Genomic DNA, 17,020 nt, shown 5'->3' with positions numbered 1-17,020 from the left:
AGGTCACTAGGATCCAGAGTATTTTACTTACATCAAACTTTCAAGGTCACTAGGATCCAGAGTATTTTACTTACATCAAACTTTCAAGGTCACTGGGGTCCAGAGTATTTTACTTACATCAAACTTTCAAGGTCACTAGGGTCCAGAGTATATTATTTACATCAAACTTTCAAGGTCACTAGGGTCCAGAGTATTTTACTTACATCAAACTTCTAAGGTGAGGATGGTTCTTACTACAGTTACAGCTAAATGAACGTGGACAAATATGTACGAAAGCTCTCACAAAACCAAATGATTCCTTGTCTATACTAATTTATGCTATACGTCTTAAATTAACATACTTTTGAGTTAGTGGCCAGATAATTATTAGCACCAGTTTTGTGGACCGGAATATTATGGAAGGAAACTTTACCATACATGAGCTCACGCATTGCAAAATCTGGGTGGAGTGTAGGACATTAATGAAAATGTCGGACATGTCGGGTATTAAGTATAATGAAAGTGTAGGATATATGTCTAATGTAAGTGTAGGACATTAGGTCTAATATAAGTGTACGACATTAGGTCTAATGCAAGTGTAGGACATTAGGTCTAATGCAAGTGTAGGACATTAATGAAAATGTCGGACATGTCGGGTATTAAGTATAATTAAAGTGTAGGATGTATGTCTCTAAGTGTAGGACATTAGGTCTAATGCAAGTGTAGGACATTAATGAAAATGTCGGACATGTCGGGTATTAAGTATAATTAAAGTGTAGGATGTATGTCTCTAAGTGTAGGACATTAGGTCTAATGCAAGTGTAGGACATTAATGAAAATGTCGGACATGTCGGGTATTAAGTATACTTAAAGTGACGGATATATGTCTAATGTAAGTTTAGGACATTAGGTCTAATATAAGTGTACGACATTAGGTCTAATGCAAGTGTAGGACATTAGGTCTAATGAAAGTGTAGGACATTAGGTCTAATACAAGTGTAGGGCATTAGGTCTAATACAAGTGTAGCACATTAGGTCTAATGAAAGTGTAGGACATTAGGTCTAATGCAAAGTGCATCCAGAAAGCGCATCACGTGTTAGATCAGCCCTCTGGCATAAAGTCAAGCGCCAGGGTTAACTAGAACATTCCATCTCGGCCTCGACAGCCACATTTAGCGCTCGCGGTGTCAATCCAGGCAGAAACTCCATTGTCAGCGTCTAATAAAGCAGAAAATGTTGGCTGTAAGATGGCTGGGCCAGCCTGCAGATTTCAACACCAGTTGATAAAGTTTACCCCACAAGACAGACTTGCCATTTTGGCATGTAGTTGACCCCTCCTTCCCCCCCCCCTCCCCGTTACACAAGGTCCATGGTAGCAGGAAATATGACGGTAAATTCTAGTACAGACAGAAGCTCACAACAATGGCAGAATCTTCGAGATCAGCAGCATTGATGTCTTTGAGGGAAACCTTTAGAGTCAGTAGGGATTATATATATATATATATATATATATATATATATATATATATATATATATATATATATATATATATATATATATATATATATATATATATATAAGGATGACAGCATTACACTCCTACAGCCAAAGAAAAACTCATTCATAATGTTACGTCATCAACTGAAGTAAAACGCATTTATAATTCTGAAAGCTGTATCTTTAAACAATCAATATAATATAAAACTCATACGTATTTCTATATTTTCAGGTATATATCCAATAGTCAATTAAAACTCCTACATATGTTAAAAGATGGAACATGTAAGTCAATATCAATTACTTCTTTAGCTTCATTCAGCTAAATTTTTGTAAAAAAAAAATTTGAGAGAGATCTATGGCTATTCTGATCAGCCCAAATATATTAGTTTTATATTCCTGAAGATTTTTTCTCTTGTTAAGAATAAAATGTCTGCTAGTCTACCGGATGTGAGGAATGCTGGGAAGACCTGGGGCGTATTGAACGTGACGTGAAGTAGCAGATAATCAGCACTTGGCGATAACAGGCTCGATGAAAGAGACGACAAGACCAGAGGAAAAAACTAGAAGACATAACTACACTGAACAACACGCTAAAGAGCTACATTGAACAATCGTTACAGAACTACATTGAGCATCTCATTACAGAACTAGCTTGAACATTTCGTTACAGAACTGCATTGAACGATTCGTTACAGAACTGCATTGAACGATTCGTTACAGAACTATATTGAGCATCTCATTACAGAACTACATTGATCATGTCACTGAACAACACTCAACAGAACGTTAAGCAACAGGACACATAACACGATTTAACTACGCTCAAAAGAGCTACATTGAACAACGTGCCACAGAGCTACAATAGGTAACACGCAATCGAACTACATTGAACAACACGTTACAGATTTACAGTGTAAAGCACGCAGCAGAACGACGATAAAGCTACCATTAATAGCTATACCATCCACATCATGGACCTAACATGAATGAATCGCCAAAAACTGAGTACTATAGAAAAAGTGATTGCGTCCATTGACTTCATACAGGAATGAAGACGATGATAATGAAGAGGTTCAACAAGATGTATGGGACTAGAGTCACAATTTCTACAAACCAAAACTTTGAGATGGATTCATATAGTTTAGCATCGGTTTTTGAAAATTAGTGTTAAAAAGTCCCAACGAAAATTATAAAGTGGAATACAAATTTCAATAATTCAATCAAAATAAATTTAGTAGCCGATTTCTTGAAATAGAGCCCCCTTATTTATCGGTGAGATGTGTGGGTCTGCCACCATCGTGATTCACGAGGTCACAATTTCTGACGTCATGCATGACGTCACGGACGAGGTAAGTGCCAGACGACAAACTGTGATCCGGTCGGTGGGTTCTAAGCATCAAGACTTAATTTTCTCAGCCAGCTTGGCGAGACGTTCATTTCATGTCTGACCGAACAGGCACGACTTCCGGTCCTGGGATCTTTTAAGTCACGGCGGCACTCGACGTATTGATTCCTGACTTAAGGCCCTTTGGTCAGGTCAGTCAGGGCTGGTTAGGGTCAGTATTTTAAAAACTACAGTACTTTAACTTTGGGTGATCAATTTTAGTGTCAGTATTTTAAAAATTACAGTACTTTAACTTTGGGTGATCAATTTTAGGGTCAGTATTTTAAAAACTACAGTACTTTAACTTTGGGTGATCAATATTAGGGTCAGTATTTTAAAGACTACAGTACTTTAACTTTGGGTGATCAATTTTAGGGTCAGTATTTTAAAAACTACAGTACTTTAACTTACATATGGGTGATCAATTTTAGGGTCAGTATTTTAAAAACTACAGTACTTTAACTTACAGATGGGTGATCAATTTTAGGGTCAGTATTTTAGAAACTACAGTACTTTAATTTACAGATGGGTGATCAGTTTTAGGGTCAATACTTTAGAAATTAGAATACTTTAACTTACAGATGGGTGATCAACTTTAATGTCAGTAGGCCTATTTTAGAAACAACATAATTTATATGTACTGATTGGTGTTAAACTATAGGGTCAATAATTTAGGAACTATTAATACTTAAAGTTACCAATCAGTGTTTATTTTTAGGGTCAGTATTTTAGAATCATACAGTGTTTAACTTTCAAGGAATGTAGCCTAAAGCATCACTCTACGGGAATATTGTCGGAAACGCTGCTCACGTTTACGTGATGAAGAGTTAGTGAACCCCATCGCCCCCCCCCCCCAACACACACACAGCACCAGTGGTGGTAATTGACTTTGTGCCGTGGTGGGTATCACCTAGGGGAATTAATGAAATATTAATTAAGTTCGGGTTTAATTAGAGACAGGTTGAGATTACACCTAAGATCATTGAGCGAGAAAGTGGAGCACTTACAGGGAGGGGGGGGGTAAACGGGCTGTGGTGGGGATCAAGAGATTTAACCTGGGGATACTGGCTTATTGTGGGGTCTTGTTAACAGCAGGGGTCACTTGATTGGGGTCAGAAGATTAAACTGTGAGAAGAATTTGTAGTGGGGGGGGGGGGGGGGGGTCTGGATTTGGGGATCTCGCCGCCTAAGTAGGGGTCATGTGATGCGCCTTTTTGATGACGTCATCCTGTTGGAACAAGTGCAAATGCCCTGGTAATTTCTCAGTCTCAACTTCGATGAAGTAAACATGAATAGCGAGTCAAACATGTCAGAAACAAAGTTACATTCTTAACCAAAAACTGCTAGGTAACCAATGGACAGTTTTCAGATTGTCGATTGGTTGCTACATTGAGATCAAGTGCTGTTGACCTCTGCGCCCAAAATTATACGTGTTTTTTTGCACTAAATAAACGGGCGATTAAAAAAATTCTAACCCAATTTTAAAAATAATCGCGCATCCCATCTGAGACTGGCCTTAACCGTTGCCTGGGTATTCTGAAGGATCTGGTACTATTGATATTTTTTTCCAAACGGTCGCTACCAGCTTGAAACAACTCCCCGTTTATTCCCAGATCGTAGGGCTGTGTACCGAACTCACGGTACTGCCGCGACTTTTGACCCCGTTCATCAAACATTACCCCTGTCTTAAAGCTCAGTCTCCTGACCCCAGGCTCCATTCAACCCCCCTCCCCCGAGAGTAACCACTGCACGGTACCCACTGTATGTATTCTTATCACAGCCAGTGTAAAAAAAATTCTAAAATTTTACAAACGTTTTTGGGAACCTTGCCAATCAGCTTTTAGAATAAATTTCATCCTTAGCTTTGCTACCGAAGAAAATTGCAGTTAATTCAAAATTCTCCACCGGATTCCGCTCGACTGCTGAACTATTAAATAATTCCGTTTTATTTCGTGAGACCCCAGGCTCTGCCAGAACAGTCCTGCAGTTAATGAATATTCATTAGTGTGAATTACAAGTTAAAAAACATTTTTATAGATAGCGTATCAAGTTATATATATATAGGATAGAGCAGGATAGGCAGAATATAATTGGTCTTATCAGCAGGGATCACGACCCCTCTCAAATGCCGAGGATTATGGGTAATAGAATATATTTGGTAACGAAAATTCGATCGAATGGGATTTTCCCATAATTGATAGAAGCAAATGTACACGGGCAGAGGAATGGTGGGATGCGGGTGTGGTTTAAACGATATTTACCGTGATAATATGAGATATCCAAGAATTTGATTTTCCGCCAACCTAGTGGTCCATTTCTAGCTTAGGTGTCTGATATTTTAGTGCGTGTTCGATGTTAACCAATTGCTCGGCTATACCACCCTTAAGTCTACCTATAAGGATATGCAGTTTAGTTCCCTTCAGGTGCAAGTGCATTCAGAAATCTCGAGACAAAAAAAAAACGGCATTTATAAAGTTCCGTGATTGTAAGTTTTGATGGTGGAATGTCAAGTTTTAAATAAATACTCCATACATAGCACAGTGTTCATAGAATAGAAGCCCAAAGTAGCTTGATTCAGAAACAAGATGGGAAGGCAAAAATTCCACAATTTTAAAGGGGCGCTATCATCCAGACTAAGGGAGAGAAACACAACAATTCGCCTTGCAAACACTATCAGGCATAGAACTGTCAAAGGTTTTGAGTGTTGATTAAAATTTGATAATTATAAAACAACATGTGATTATTGGCGTATGCAAGTATCAAAATGTTGTGAAAACCAATTTTAAAACATATTCTGTTAATATTTATTACTCTTTTAAAAAAACAAGGGATTTAACTATAAGCCAGTGTAATTTAAACCTGGGGCTTACTTAAAATTCACTGTCCAGACTGTACTTTTTTCACTTCTTAATTTTGTCAGAAGTAAGATCACACAGCACAGATTTTGACGCTTGGCTTGCCTTAAACACACACAGACACTCTCTCCATGGCTCGTCAGACACTCTACCGCCCCCCCCCCCCCTGAGTCCACATCATCCTCAGATATGATAACCCCACATCCCCTCTAACTGTTCCAACGACCCCACTACCCACCAAAACATCAGTTTCGAATATCTATTCATTTACTTATTTATCTATTTTTGTAATTCACTATTGTACAAATGTAAATGAAATCTGTGTGAAACAACAAATTTGTGTGTGTGTGTGTGTATGTGACTACTCTACTTGTTATTCATTTTTCTTTGGTATTTACTATGTTTATTGTACAGAATGGGATGAAATCCATGCAAACTAGCTTTGTTCTCGACTATTCTTCCATACGTTATACTCTTCCACCACTTGTTGGCAAACATGTTACAAACCAGCCTCTTTTCAATTTTTGAACCAACAAGCTTTAAATTCAATGTATCTTTTGTATTCATTTACATATTTCGCTATTTATTTACTATACTCTGTACACCAATGTAACTCTCTTGTAAATATCCACCCAAACGGCGTGGATTGTTACTGTATTTGTTTTAAATTGGAAACTAAAAGTATTTTTAAAAAATTGTCAAAACTGGCTCTTTAAAGAAACTATCTATAATAATAGTTTCGCTGTCTGTGTATGTATCTATCTATCTGACAAGAACGCTCTGTCTGACAAGAACGCTCTAGAGAAAACATAAGGAAAAATTCTATCTGACAAGAATGCTATAGAGAAAACACAAGGAAATTAAAAACATGCATAGTATTTCGAAAAACGAAGTATGACGTCGACACATTTAGCATAGAGTTGAAAATAATCTCAAGGCGGAAAGTGCACACAGTAATATAATGACGTCATTGATTATCGCGTAAACATTGAATAAAAAGGAAATGTTGTCTAATCTAAATGGTTTGCGTGAAGAGATTCTTGCATACAATTCTTCGGGTAGGGGCGAAGCCCCACCCCACGCGTAAGAACGTCTGAGCCCCCCCCCCCCCCTCCCCAACTCAAAAGAAATTTCTTCATCGATACTCTATAATAAAATTACCGCCTAATTAATGTGTCTAATCTAAAAAGTGGTTTTCTTGCAATTTCTTTAATGCAATTCTTCGGGTAGTGGCTAAGCGCGACACCAGTGTTTCTTTCAGACTTTTTCCTCCCCGGAGAGGGGTGGGGGTACTTGAAATTTTCGGGGGCGGGTGTAGAATTTTCGGGGAGGGGGCGGACACTGGAAAAAGTATATAATTATATTTCGTTGAATGGGACGGTAGACATGTTTTTTTTTAGGGGGGATGGGTGGGGGGTGGGGGGGGGGGGGTGTGTGTGGGGGGGGGGGGGCTGGGGTGAGTGGGGGGGGGGGGGTTAATTTAGACTTTTTCCTCCCCGGAGAGGGGTGGGGGTACTTGAAATTTTCGGGGGCGGGTGTAGAATTTTCTGGGAGGGGGCGGACACTGGAAAAAGTATATAATTATATTTCGTTGAATGGGACGGTACACATGTTTTTTGGGGGGGTGGGGGTGGGGGGGGGGGGGTTGGGGGTGGGGGGCGGTGTGTTTTGGGGGGGAGTGGGGGGGGGTGGGGGTGGTGTGTGGGGGGTGGGTTGGTTTTAGTTTAGAGAAAAGATTCAGCACTATCAACCTAGCGCCCGGTGTATCCTTCCTCAACGGGCCATTTTTTTCGTCTATAATAATAGTTTCGCTGTCTGTGTATGTATCTATCTATCTGACAAGAACGCTCTGTCTGACAAGAACGCTCTAGAGAAAACATAAGCAAAAATTCTATCTGACAAGAACGCTCTAGAGAAAACACAAGCAATTTAAAAACTCTCACAGTGAAACGAAAGACGAAGTATGACGTCGACACATTTAGCATAGAGTAGAAAATAATCTCAAACCCAGAGAGTGCTCACAGTTATATGACGTCATTGATTTTCGCGTTAACATTGAATAAAAAGGAAATGTCTAATCTTAATGGTTTGCGTGAAGAGTTTCTTGCATACAGTTCTTCGTGTAGGGGCGAAGCTCCACCCCCCGCGTAAGAACGTCTGAGCCCCCCCCCCCCTCCCCAACTCAAAAGAAATTTCTTCATCGATACTCTATAATAAAATTACCGCCTAATTAATGTGTCTAATCTAAAAAGTGGTTTTCTTGCAATTTCTTTAATGCAATTCTTCGGGTAGTGGCTAAGCGCGACACCAGTGTTTCTTTCAGACTTTTTCCTCCCCGGAGAGGGGTGAAATTTTCGGGGGCGGGGTTAGACACTGGAAAAAATATATAATTATATTTCGTTGAATGGGACGGTAGACATGTTTTTTTTGGGAGTGGGGGGGGGGGGGGGGGGTGGGAGGTGGGGAGTGGGGGGGGGGTGGGGGGGAGGTGTGAGTGGGGGGGGGGTGGGGCGGTGGTTTCCTCATCGATACTCTATAATAAAATTACCGCCTAATTAATGTGTCTAATCTAAAAAGTGGTTTTCTCGCAATTTCTTTAATGCAATTCTTCGCGTAGTGGCTAAGCGCGACACCAGTGTTTCTGTGTTTCTTTCAGACTGTTTCCTCCCCGGAGAGGGGTGGGGGTACTTGAAATTTTCGGGGGCGGGGGTAAAATTTTCGGGGAGGGGGCGGACACTGGAAAAAGTATATAATTATATTTCGTTGAATGGGACGGTAGACATGTTTTTTTGGGGGGTGGGGGTGGGGTGGGGTGGGGTGGGGGTGGGTGGGGGTGGGTGGGTGGGGGTGGGGGGTGGTGTGTGGGGTGGGTGTGGGGTGGGGGGGTGGGGGTGTGTGGGGGGGTGGGTTGGTTTTAGTTTAGAGAAAAGAGACAGCACTATCAACCTAGCGCCCGGTGTATCCTTCCTCAACGGGCCATTTTTCTCGTATATTAAATTTTCGCTGATTATTTAAATACCAAAGACCTCTCCTTGTTTAAAGTTACATATGAACAATTAGTACATGTTCGCATTTATATATATCTCATACATCACAACACATTGATTGGTCTCCATAACAACTTCTTTTGCTCGGATTCCACGGGTCTTCTCTACCGTTCACTAATTTTAATTTAACCCCTTGCAATTGTTACCCATCTGATTTTTATAAAATACTTATTACCTTATCACTTGTATGTAAACTTAGTTGCTGTAAAATTCCTGATTGCTTCTACAGACTAAGACATTCATGTTGTTGTAATTTGTTTTTATTTTTTTTAAAAGTACTAAAAAAATCAACCATTCAAATAAAATAAAAAGTCAGAACAGGCTAGCGATTTTAAGCAGAGCATTAAGTAAAATCATTTCTCCTAAACTTCGTAGCGTGCATGAGCAGTAGTTCCATAGTAGCTTTAATGTATGCAATACACCAATCTAATTCATATTGGAGATAACTTAAAGACCCAACCAATGCTCTTAAAGCAAAGCTAACACATCAAAAATGCTTACCAGCAATCTACGGCACCGATCATCAAATAAATGCTCTGCATATCAGTGACAGTTTTAGCAGTTAACTTAACAAAGAGAGCTCAGATTTTCCCCTGATTGTATTACAAAGCCTATTGCCACTGGACAGGCCGCTAAAGACAAAAGGGCTCCCAGCATTGGTTATGGGACCAGCAAACCTAAGCTATGGTTGGCAGACTGGTTACTAGAAATAATCCTAACAAGCCAAAACTCAACGTAACCAAAAAAAACCAAACATTGCTAAATAAAGATAATCATCAGCCTACTAACCATCAGTTGATATATCACACAGCAAAATTTAGAAAACAACCACATAGAAAAAATCTAGCCAAATCCATCACAAACATTACCCTGAAAAAACAAACATTTATGAGCCTTCAGACAATAGTCTCCAAATATAACTCTTCTAAAATGATATTGTCTTTTACAACAGTCTTCATTGTTAAATAAAAGAATGCAATGCCAAAATATTTTTGATGTATAACTTGTACGTGAATACATTTATGTGATTCTTTTCCAGTTTCCTTTCAAAAACCCTACCAATTATTGGTGTCAAAAATTGTTGATCTTTTTAGTGTTTTGATGGCACTGTTATGTATACATTTATATGCCCGTGTCAATAAATATATTCATTGTAAAAAGAAAATGGCATATTTGGGTGATAATAATACAATTCTAAAGGTTTAAATTTTCATCACAATATGATTCCAATAGCTCAGGCTATAGATAATACTGTTAGCATTGTTACAATTTTCAGACACATCTGTATTTTGGACAACTGTACATTTAAAAGTTAAATATTTAACATTTTTTTGGATCAAATTATATTTAATTATTTTTTTTAATTATGCATAGGCCCTCATCTATATGCTATTTTATATATGTTTGATGATAATCATTATGGTAAAACATGTATAGTTGTATGTATAACCGTTCGTTTATGGCGAATAGTTATGTCAATGTTCTGTTGTCTGCGTGATTCCCCCCCCCCCTTTAAGCATTTGTGTATCGGGTGGTAGCACATGACGACAAGAACGACCCAGGCCTACAACCCCATGAACATGACGTATTCTGCTATCACAAGATTGGAATGTTTAGAGCATGCGACTATGGCACCGTTTTTCGGCTTAGGACAAGACATTTCTGAAACGTCTATTGATTGTGTCATTGTCAGGTCGTACACACTCCAACACTAGAGGCGTATAGGAACATCAGCTTCTGCCCAATTAGTGTACTCAATATGGCACATCTACCCATTGATGTCATTCAATATGGCACATATGCCCATTTACGTCATTCAATTTCAGACCTCTGCCCAAGATGCCATTCGATATCAGACATCTGCCTAGTTATTTTAATCAATATAAGACACCTGCCCTTTGATACCATTCAATATCATACATCTGCCAAATGATGCCATTCAGTATCATACATCTGCCAAATGATGCCATTCAATATCGGATATTTGCCTCTATATTGCATTCAATATCATTCTTATCTACAAAAAATCAACCAATATCGACAGACAGATCGATAATTCATTCATCTGTCAAATCAATCATGAAATATTACATACCTATGACGTACACGTGAGACAAAAAATAAATAAATACGCTTCACACGTTGTGATCAAAGCTAGACTGATCTTAAAATTACCATATTAACAACACCACTGTTAAAGTTACCATATTAACAACACCACTGTTATAGCTAGCACATACATGGCGGCTATACACCATCACCCATGTATAACGCACATATTTTAGCACACTACACGAGCGTGAAGTTTTAAACAACTACTCACTGGCACACTACACGAGCGTGGAGTTTTAAACAACTACTCACTGGCACACTACACGAGCGTGGAGTTTTAAACAACTACTCACTGTTAGCTTTCTCCGCTAGAAGTCTGTTGGTGTGTGCCAGAAACAGGAGCGACATCAGCAGACGACAGACGGTCAGACACGACCACAATTTGCCGTCTGGTGACGATTTTACCGCCCGTAACATTCCGATGCTTGTGTTACTAGTAACAAATCAACAGCTCGACACAACCAAGTTCACCAGCAACTCTTTCTTACTGTTGTGTCCAGAGTTACTGAGTCAGTACCGCAAAATATCCAACAGAAAACACACATGAAACTTTAAATAAACACGCGCTTAGAAAAAACAACTTTTAGATAATAGGAAACACACCAAGTATTCTGTGAACGAAATCACCAACAAATCACTCCAAAAAAGCACTTCAAAACCGACTGATTTAATTTAACACATTTTTTTTTCGTTGTCTGTCGCGAACAAAAAAACAAGTCTTAACCTATTTGCTGTCACATTTTCGCGACAAATCCCTTGTAACCTTCACCTTGACCAGACGAGGAAACAATTCCCCACCTAAGCTAACATATTGTCAATAAAATCCACCCATCTGCGCATCCATCCGTGCTCCCTGTCGCCCGATCGCCAGACAACGCTTCCTCCCCCTGCCAGGGGAGGCCACTACCTCTCTCACATCGGCAGACGAGGAAGAAAAAAATCGCGCTGGGATTTTCGCTACATCTGATATTAACAGGGGCAGAAAAAATCTGTCTCTCTGTAAATGATTGTCTGTCTATTTTATGTCTCTGTATTGTCGTGTCAACAATGGCTATTTTAAAATGTCAACAATGGTTTGAAAGATGCTAAAATTATTTGAACCTGCACGATTCGGTATGTTAACAAATTAGGCATTCTATAGGCAATGCTGTTAACAAATTAGGTTTTCTATAGACGTTTCTGTTAAAAAAATAAAGCTATTTAGAGAAATTTCTGTTTAGAAATAAGGTTTTCTATTGATAGTTTACTAGCACAAAAGACAGATAATTGAGTGTATATACGTGTGGGTGGGTGAGGAGGTTATAATTCTTTTTGAAGCACACAACACACGATGGTGGTGTGTTGATAACAGCTGATGTCTTAATGAAGTAGATATTTCTGACCTGAATTAAAACTCGAACTTGTCAGTATCAATGTAAACAGTGCTGGTTAGATAAGTTAGGGTTTGATGTGAAGAATGGGTTTTGTGTTGTGGTTTGTGATGGGTTGCCACTTTGACATGACGGTGTGTGATGGGTTGCAAATTGGATAGTTGGGTTTGTGAAATGTGGACTGGATGCTATATTTTAGAGAGTGGATTGTTTGTTGTTAGGTTGTTTGATGGAAGGGCAATATAGCATGTTGTCTATTGTGTGGGTTGTGTGATGTGTAGTCTACTATGTGGGTTGTGGTTGTGTGATGTGTTTTCTACTGTGTGATGTGTTGTCTACTGTGTGATGTGTGGTTGTGTGATGTGTGGTTGTGTGATGTGTTGTCTACTGTGTGGGTTGTGGTTGTGTGATGTGTAGTCTACTATGTGGGTTGTGTTATGTGTTTTCTACTGTGTGGGTTGTGGTTGTGTGATGTGTTTTCTACTGTGTGGGTTGTGGTTGTGTTATGTGTTTTCTACTGTGTGGGTTGTGGTTGTGTTATGTGTTTTCTACTGTGTGGGTTGTGGTTGTGTGATGTGTCGTTGTGTGATGTGTTGTCTACTGTGTGATGTGTTTTCTACTGTGTGATGTGTGGTTGTGTGATGTGTCGTTGTGTGATGTGTGGTTGTGTGATGTGTGATTGTGTGATGTGTTGTCTACTGTGTGATGTGTTGTCTACTGTGTGATGTGTGGTTGTGTGATGTGTTTTCTACTGTGTGGGTTGTGGTTGTGTGATGTGTTTTCTACTGTGTGGGTTGTGGTTGTGTGATGTGTTTTCTACTGTGTGATGTGTGGTTGTGTGATGTGTCGTTGTGTGATGTGTTTTCTACTGTGTGATGTGTGGTTGTGTGATGTGTTTTCTACTATGTGGGTTGTGGTTGTGTGATGTGTGGGTTGTGTTGTCTGCTGTGTGATGTGTTGTCTACTGTGTGATGTGTGGTTGTGTGATGTGTGGTTGTGTGATGTGTTGTTGTGTGATGTGTTGTCTACTGTGTGATGTGTGGTTGTGTAATGTGTGGTTGTGTGATGTGTTGTCTACTGTGTGTTGTGTGGTTGTGTGATCTGTTTTCTACTGTCTGATGTGTGGTTGTGTGATGTGTGGTTGTGTGATGTGTTGTCTACTGTGTGATGTGTGGTTGTGTGATGTGTTGTCTACTGTGTGATGTGTGGTTGTCGGATGTGTGGTTGTGTGATGTGTTGTCTACTGTGTGATGTGTGGTTGTGTGATGTGTTTTCTACTGTGTGATGTGTGGTTGTGTGATGTGTGGTTGTGTGATGTGTTGTCTACTGTGTGATGTGTGGTTGTGTGATGTGTTGTCTACTGTGTGATGTGTTGTCTACTGTGTGATGTGTGGTTGTGTGATGTGTGGTTGTGTGATGTGTTGTCTACTGTGTGATGTGTGGTTGTGTGATGTGTGGTTGTGTGATGTGTGGTTGTGTGATGTGTTGTCTACTGTGTGATGTGTTGTCTACTGTGTGATGTGTGGTTGTGTGATGTGTGGTTGTGTGATGTGTGGTTGTGTGATGTGTGGTTGTGTGATGTGTGATTGTGTGATGTGTTGTCTACTGTGTGTTGTGTTGTCTACTGTGTGATGTGTGGTTGTGTGATGTGTGGTTGTGTGATGTGTTGTCTACTGTGTGATGTGTTGTCTACTGTGTGATGTGTGGTTGTGTGATGTGTTGTCTACTGTGTGATGTGTTGTCTACTGTGTGATGTGTGGTTGTGTGATGTGTGGTTGTGTGATGTGTGGTTGTGTGATGTGTGATTGTGTGATGTGTTGTCTACTGTGTGATGTGTTGTCTACTGTGTGATGTGTGGTTGTGTGATGTGTGGTTGTGTGATGTGTGGTTGTGTGATGTGTTGTCTACTGTGTGATGTGTTGTCTACTGTGTGATGTGTGGTTGTGTGATGTGTGGTTGTGTGATGTGTTGTCTACTGTGTGATGTGTGGTTGTGTGATGTGTGGTTGTGTGATGTGTTGTCTACTGTGTGATGTGTTGTCTACTGTGTGATGTGTTGTCTACTGTGTGATGTGTGGTTGTGTGATGTGTAGTTGTGTGATGTGTTGTCTACTGTGTGATGTGTTATCTACTGTGTGATGTGTTGTCTACTGTGTGATGTGTGGTTGTGTGATGTGTTGTCTACTGTGTGATGTGTTGTCTACTGTGTGATGTGTTGTCTACTGTGTGATGTGTGGTTGTGTGATGTGTGGTTGTGTGATGTGTGGTTGTGTGATGTGTTGTCTACTGTGTGATGTGTGGTTGTGTGATGTGTTGTTTACTGTGTGATGTGTGGTTGTGTGATGTGTTGTTTACTGTGTGATGTGTGGTTGTGTGATGTGTTGTTTACTGTGTGATGTGTGGTTGTGTGATGTGTTGTCTACTGTGTGATGTGTTGTCTACTGTGTGATGTGTTGTCTACTGTGTGGGTGATGTCATATCGGGTGTGTTTGTACTGGGGTGTGGGTTGAATGAGGTGTATACTGGGTCGGTCTACCAATGGGCTACAGATGGGCTACCAATGGGCTACATATGGGCTACCGATGAAAGGATTTTCTGAGAGATGACAACGATGAGATAGAAAATCGACGTATAATGACGAGAGTTATCGAATTATGTAGATTTTGGTGAAAGTAACGTAAACACACACATTAGTACCGGGACTAATCGATAGTGATTTGGATCATTCCGACAATTTAGCGGGGGGTTTTAGTCTGCGTAAGTGGAAGTGGTGTGGGCGGATCATTGGAAGGGGAAGAAACATTATGGTTGGTGGTCGATATATACGTATATATATATATATATATATATATATATATATATATATATATATATATATATATCTATAATAATAGTTTCGCTGTCTCTCTATGTATCTATCTATGTATCTATCTGTCTGACAAGAACGCTCTAGAGAAAACACAAGCAATTTAAAAACCTGCACAGTAATTCGAAAAACGAAATATGACGTCGACACATTTAGCACAGAGTAGAAAATAATCTCAAACCCAGAGAGTGCTCACAGTTATATGACGTCATTGATTTTCGCGTTAACATTGAATAAACAGGAAATGTTGTCTAATCTAAATGGTTTGCGTGAAGAGTTTCTTGCATACAATTCTTCGGGTAGGGGCGAAGCCCCACCCCCCGCGTAAGAACGTCTGGTGGGGGTGGGGGGGGGGGTTGAGTGGGGGGGGGGGTGGTTTTAATTTAGACTTTTTCCTCCCCGGAGAGGGGTGGGGGTACTTGAAATTTTCGGGGGCGGGGGTAGAATTTTCGGGGAGGGGGCGGACACTGGAAAAAGTATATAATTATATTTTGTTGAATGGGACGGTAGACGTGCTTATTTTTTTGGGGGGGGGGGGGGGGGGGTGGGTGGGGGGGTGGGTGGGGGGTGGGGGGGGTGGGGGGTTGTGTGGGGGGGGGGTGGGGTGAGTGGGGGGGGTGGTTTTAATTTAGACTTTTTCCTCCCCGGAGAGGGGTGGGGGTACTTGAAATTTTCGGGGGCGGGTGTAGAATTTTCGGGGAGGGGGCGGACACTGGAAAAAGTATATAATTATATTTCGTTGAATGGGACGGTAGACATGTTTTTTTGGGGGGTGGGGGTGGGGTGGGTGGTGGGGTGGGTGTGGGTGGGTGGGGGGTGGTGTGTGGGGTGGGTGTGGGGTGGGGGGGTGGGGGGGTGGGGGGTGTGTGGGGGGGGGGGGTTGGTTTTAGTTTAGAGAAAAGAGACAGCACTATCAACCTAGCGCCCGGTGTATCCTTCCTCAACGGGCCATTTTTCTAGTATATATATATATATATATATATATATATATATATATATATATATATATATATACATATATATATATATATATGCAAGGTGATGTGTAGAGTATTGTAGAAATGTAGGTGAACAAGCTAACCTAAAATAGATGCTGTCAATAATAAAGTCACGCACGATTTGGCCTGCATCAAACTAAAAAAAAAACGTATTAATAGAAACACATCATTAGTGCGCAAATGACGGGAATCAACCTATAATTTAAAACAAGAGCGAATCAATTTGCGCTGAAGTTTTCCGTGCACCGACGCCATGACGCACACAAAGAGTCGAACAGGAGTGAAATAAAATCGATGAGTACTTTAGCTAGAGTCGTCTTGTGCGTGAGTACAGATACGAGATCAATGTCGGTCTCACGCAGGTGTTGATGCACGCGCACTCGTCACTGTGAGACCCTGGTGAGTTAATGTTTGGCGATACACGAGAGAGTATTGGGAAATATTTGTAATCTGTACAAGACACTGTCGTGGGTTCTTTAAAGGCTAGGCCAAGCCGGGTTACGTTGGCGGTGTATATATATAAATATAAATATAAATAAAAAATAAATATATATATTTAAATGTATATATATATATATATATATATATATATATATATATATATATATATATATATATAGCCTATATATATACATATATACAAATATATATATATATATATATAATATATATATATATATATACATATATAATATAGGCCTATATATAATATATATATATATATATATATATATATATATATATATATATATATATATATATATATATATATATATATATATTTATATATATATATATATATACATTAGATAACCAATTTTAAATACAAATTATGCATAGTCGATTCTACTCTGCCTGATCTAATTATACGAATTACCGCACCTTTTTACGCAATACTAAACCAGTGAT

General features: G+C 39.7%; 1 protein-coding gene across 1 annotated transcript in view; it reads right to left on the bottom strand.

The window, feature by feature from the left end:
* Nucleotides 1-17,020, bottom strand: part of LOC131939607 (suppressor of lurcher protein 1) — a 156,743-nt gene that overhangs the window by 22,229 nt on the left and 117,494 nt on the right. The gene's annotated exons all lie outside the window — the stretch shown is intronic.

The sequence above is a fragment of the Physella acuta genome, unplaced genomic scaffold (genome assembly GCF_028476545.2).
Source record: "Physella acuta isolate Inbredline_101_S28 unplaced genomic scaffold, ASM2847654v3 ptg000284l, whole genome shotgun sequence".
NCBI classification, from domain to species: Eukaryota; Metazoa; Mollusca; class Gastropoda; family Physidae; genus Physella; species Physella acuta.
The sequence above is the reverse complement of the archived record's forward strand: the minus strand, read 5'-3'. Positions and strand labels throughout refer to the sequence as shown.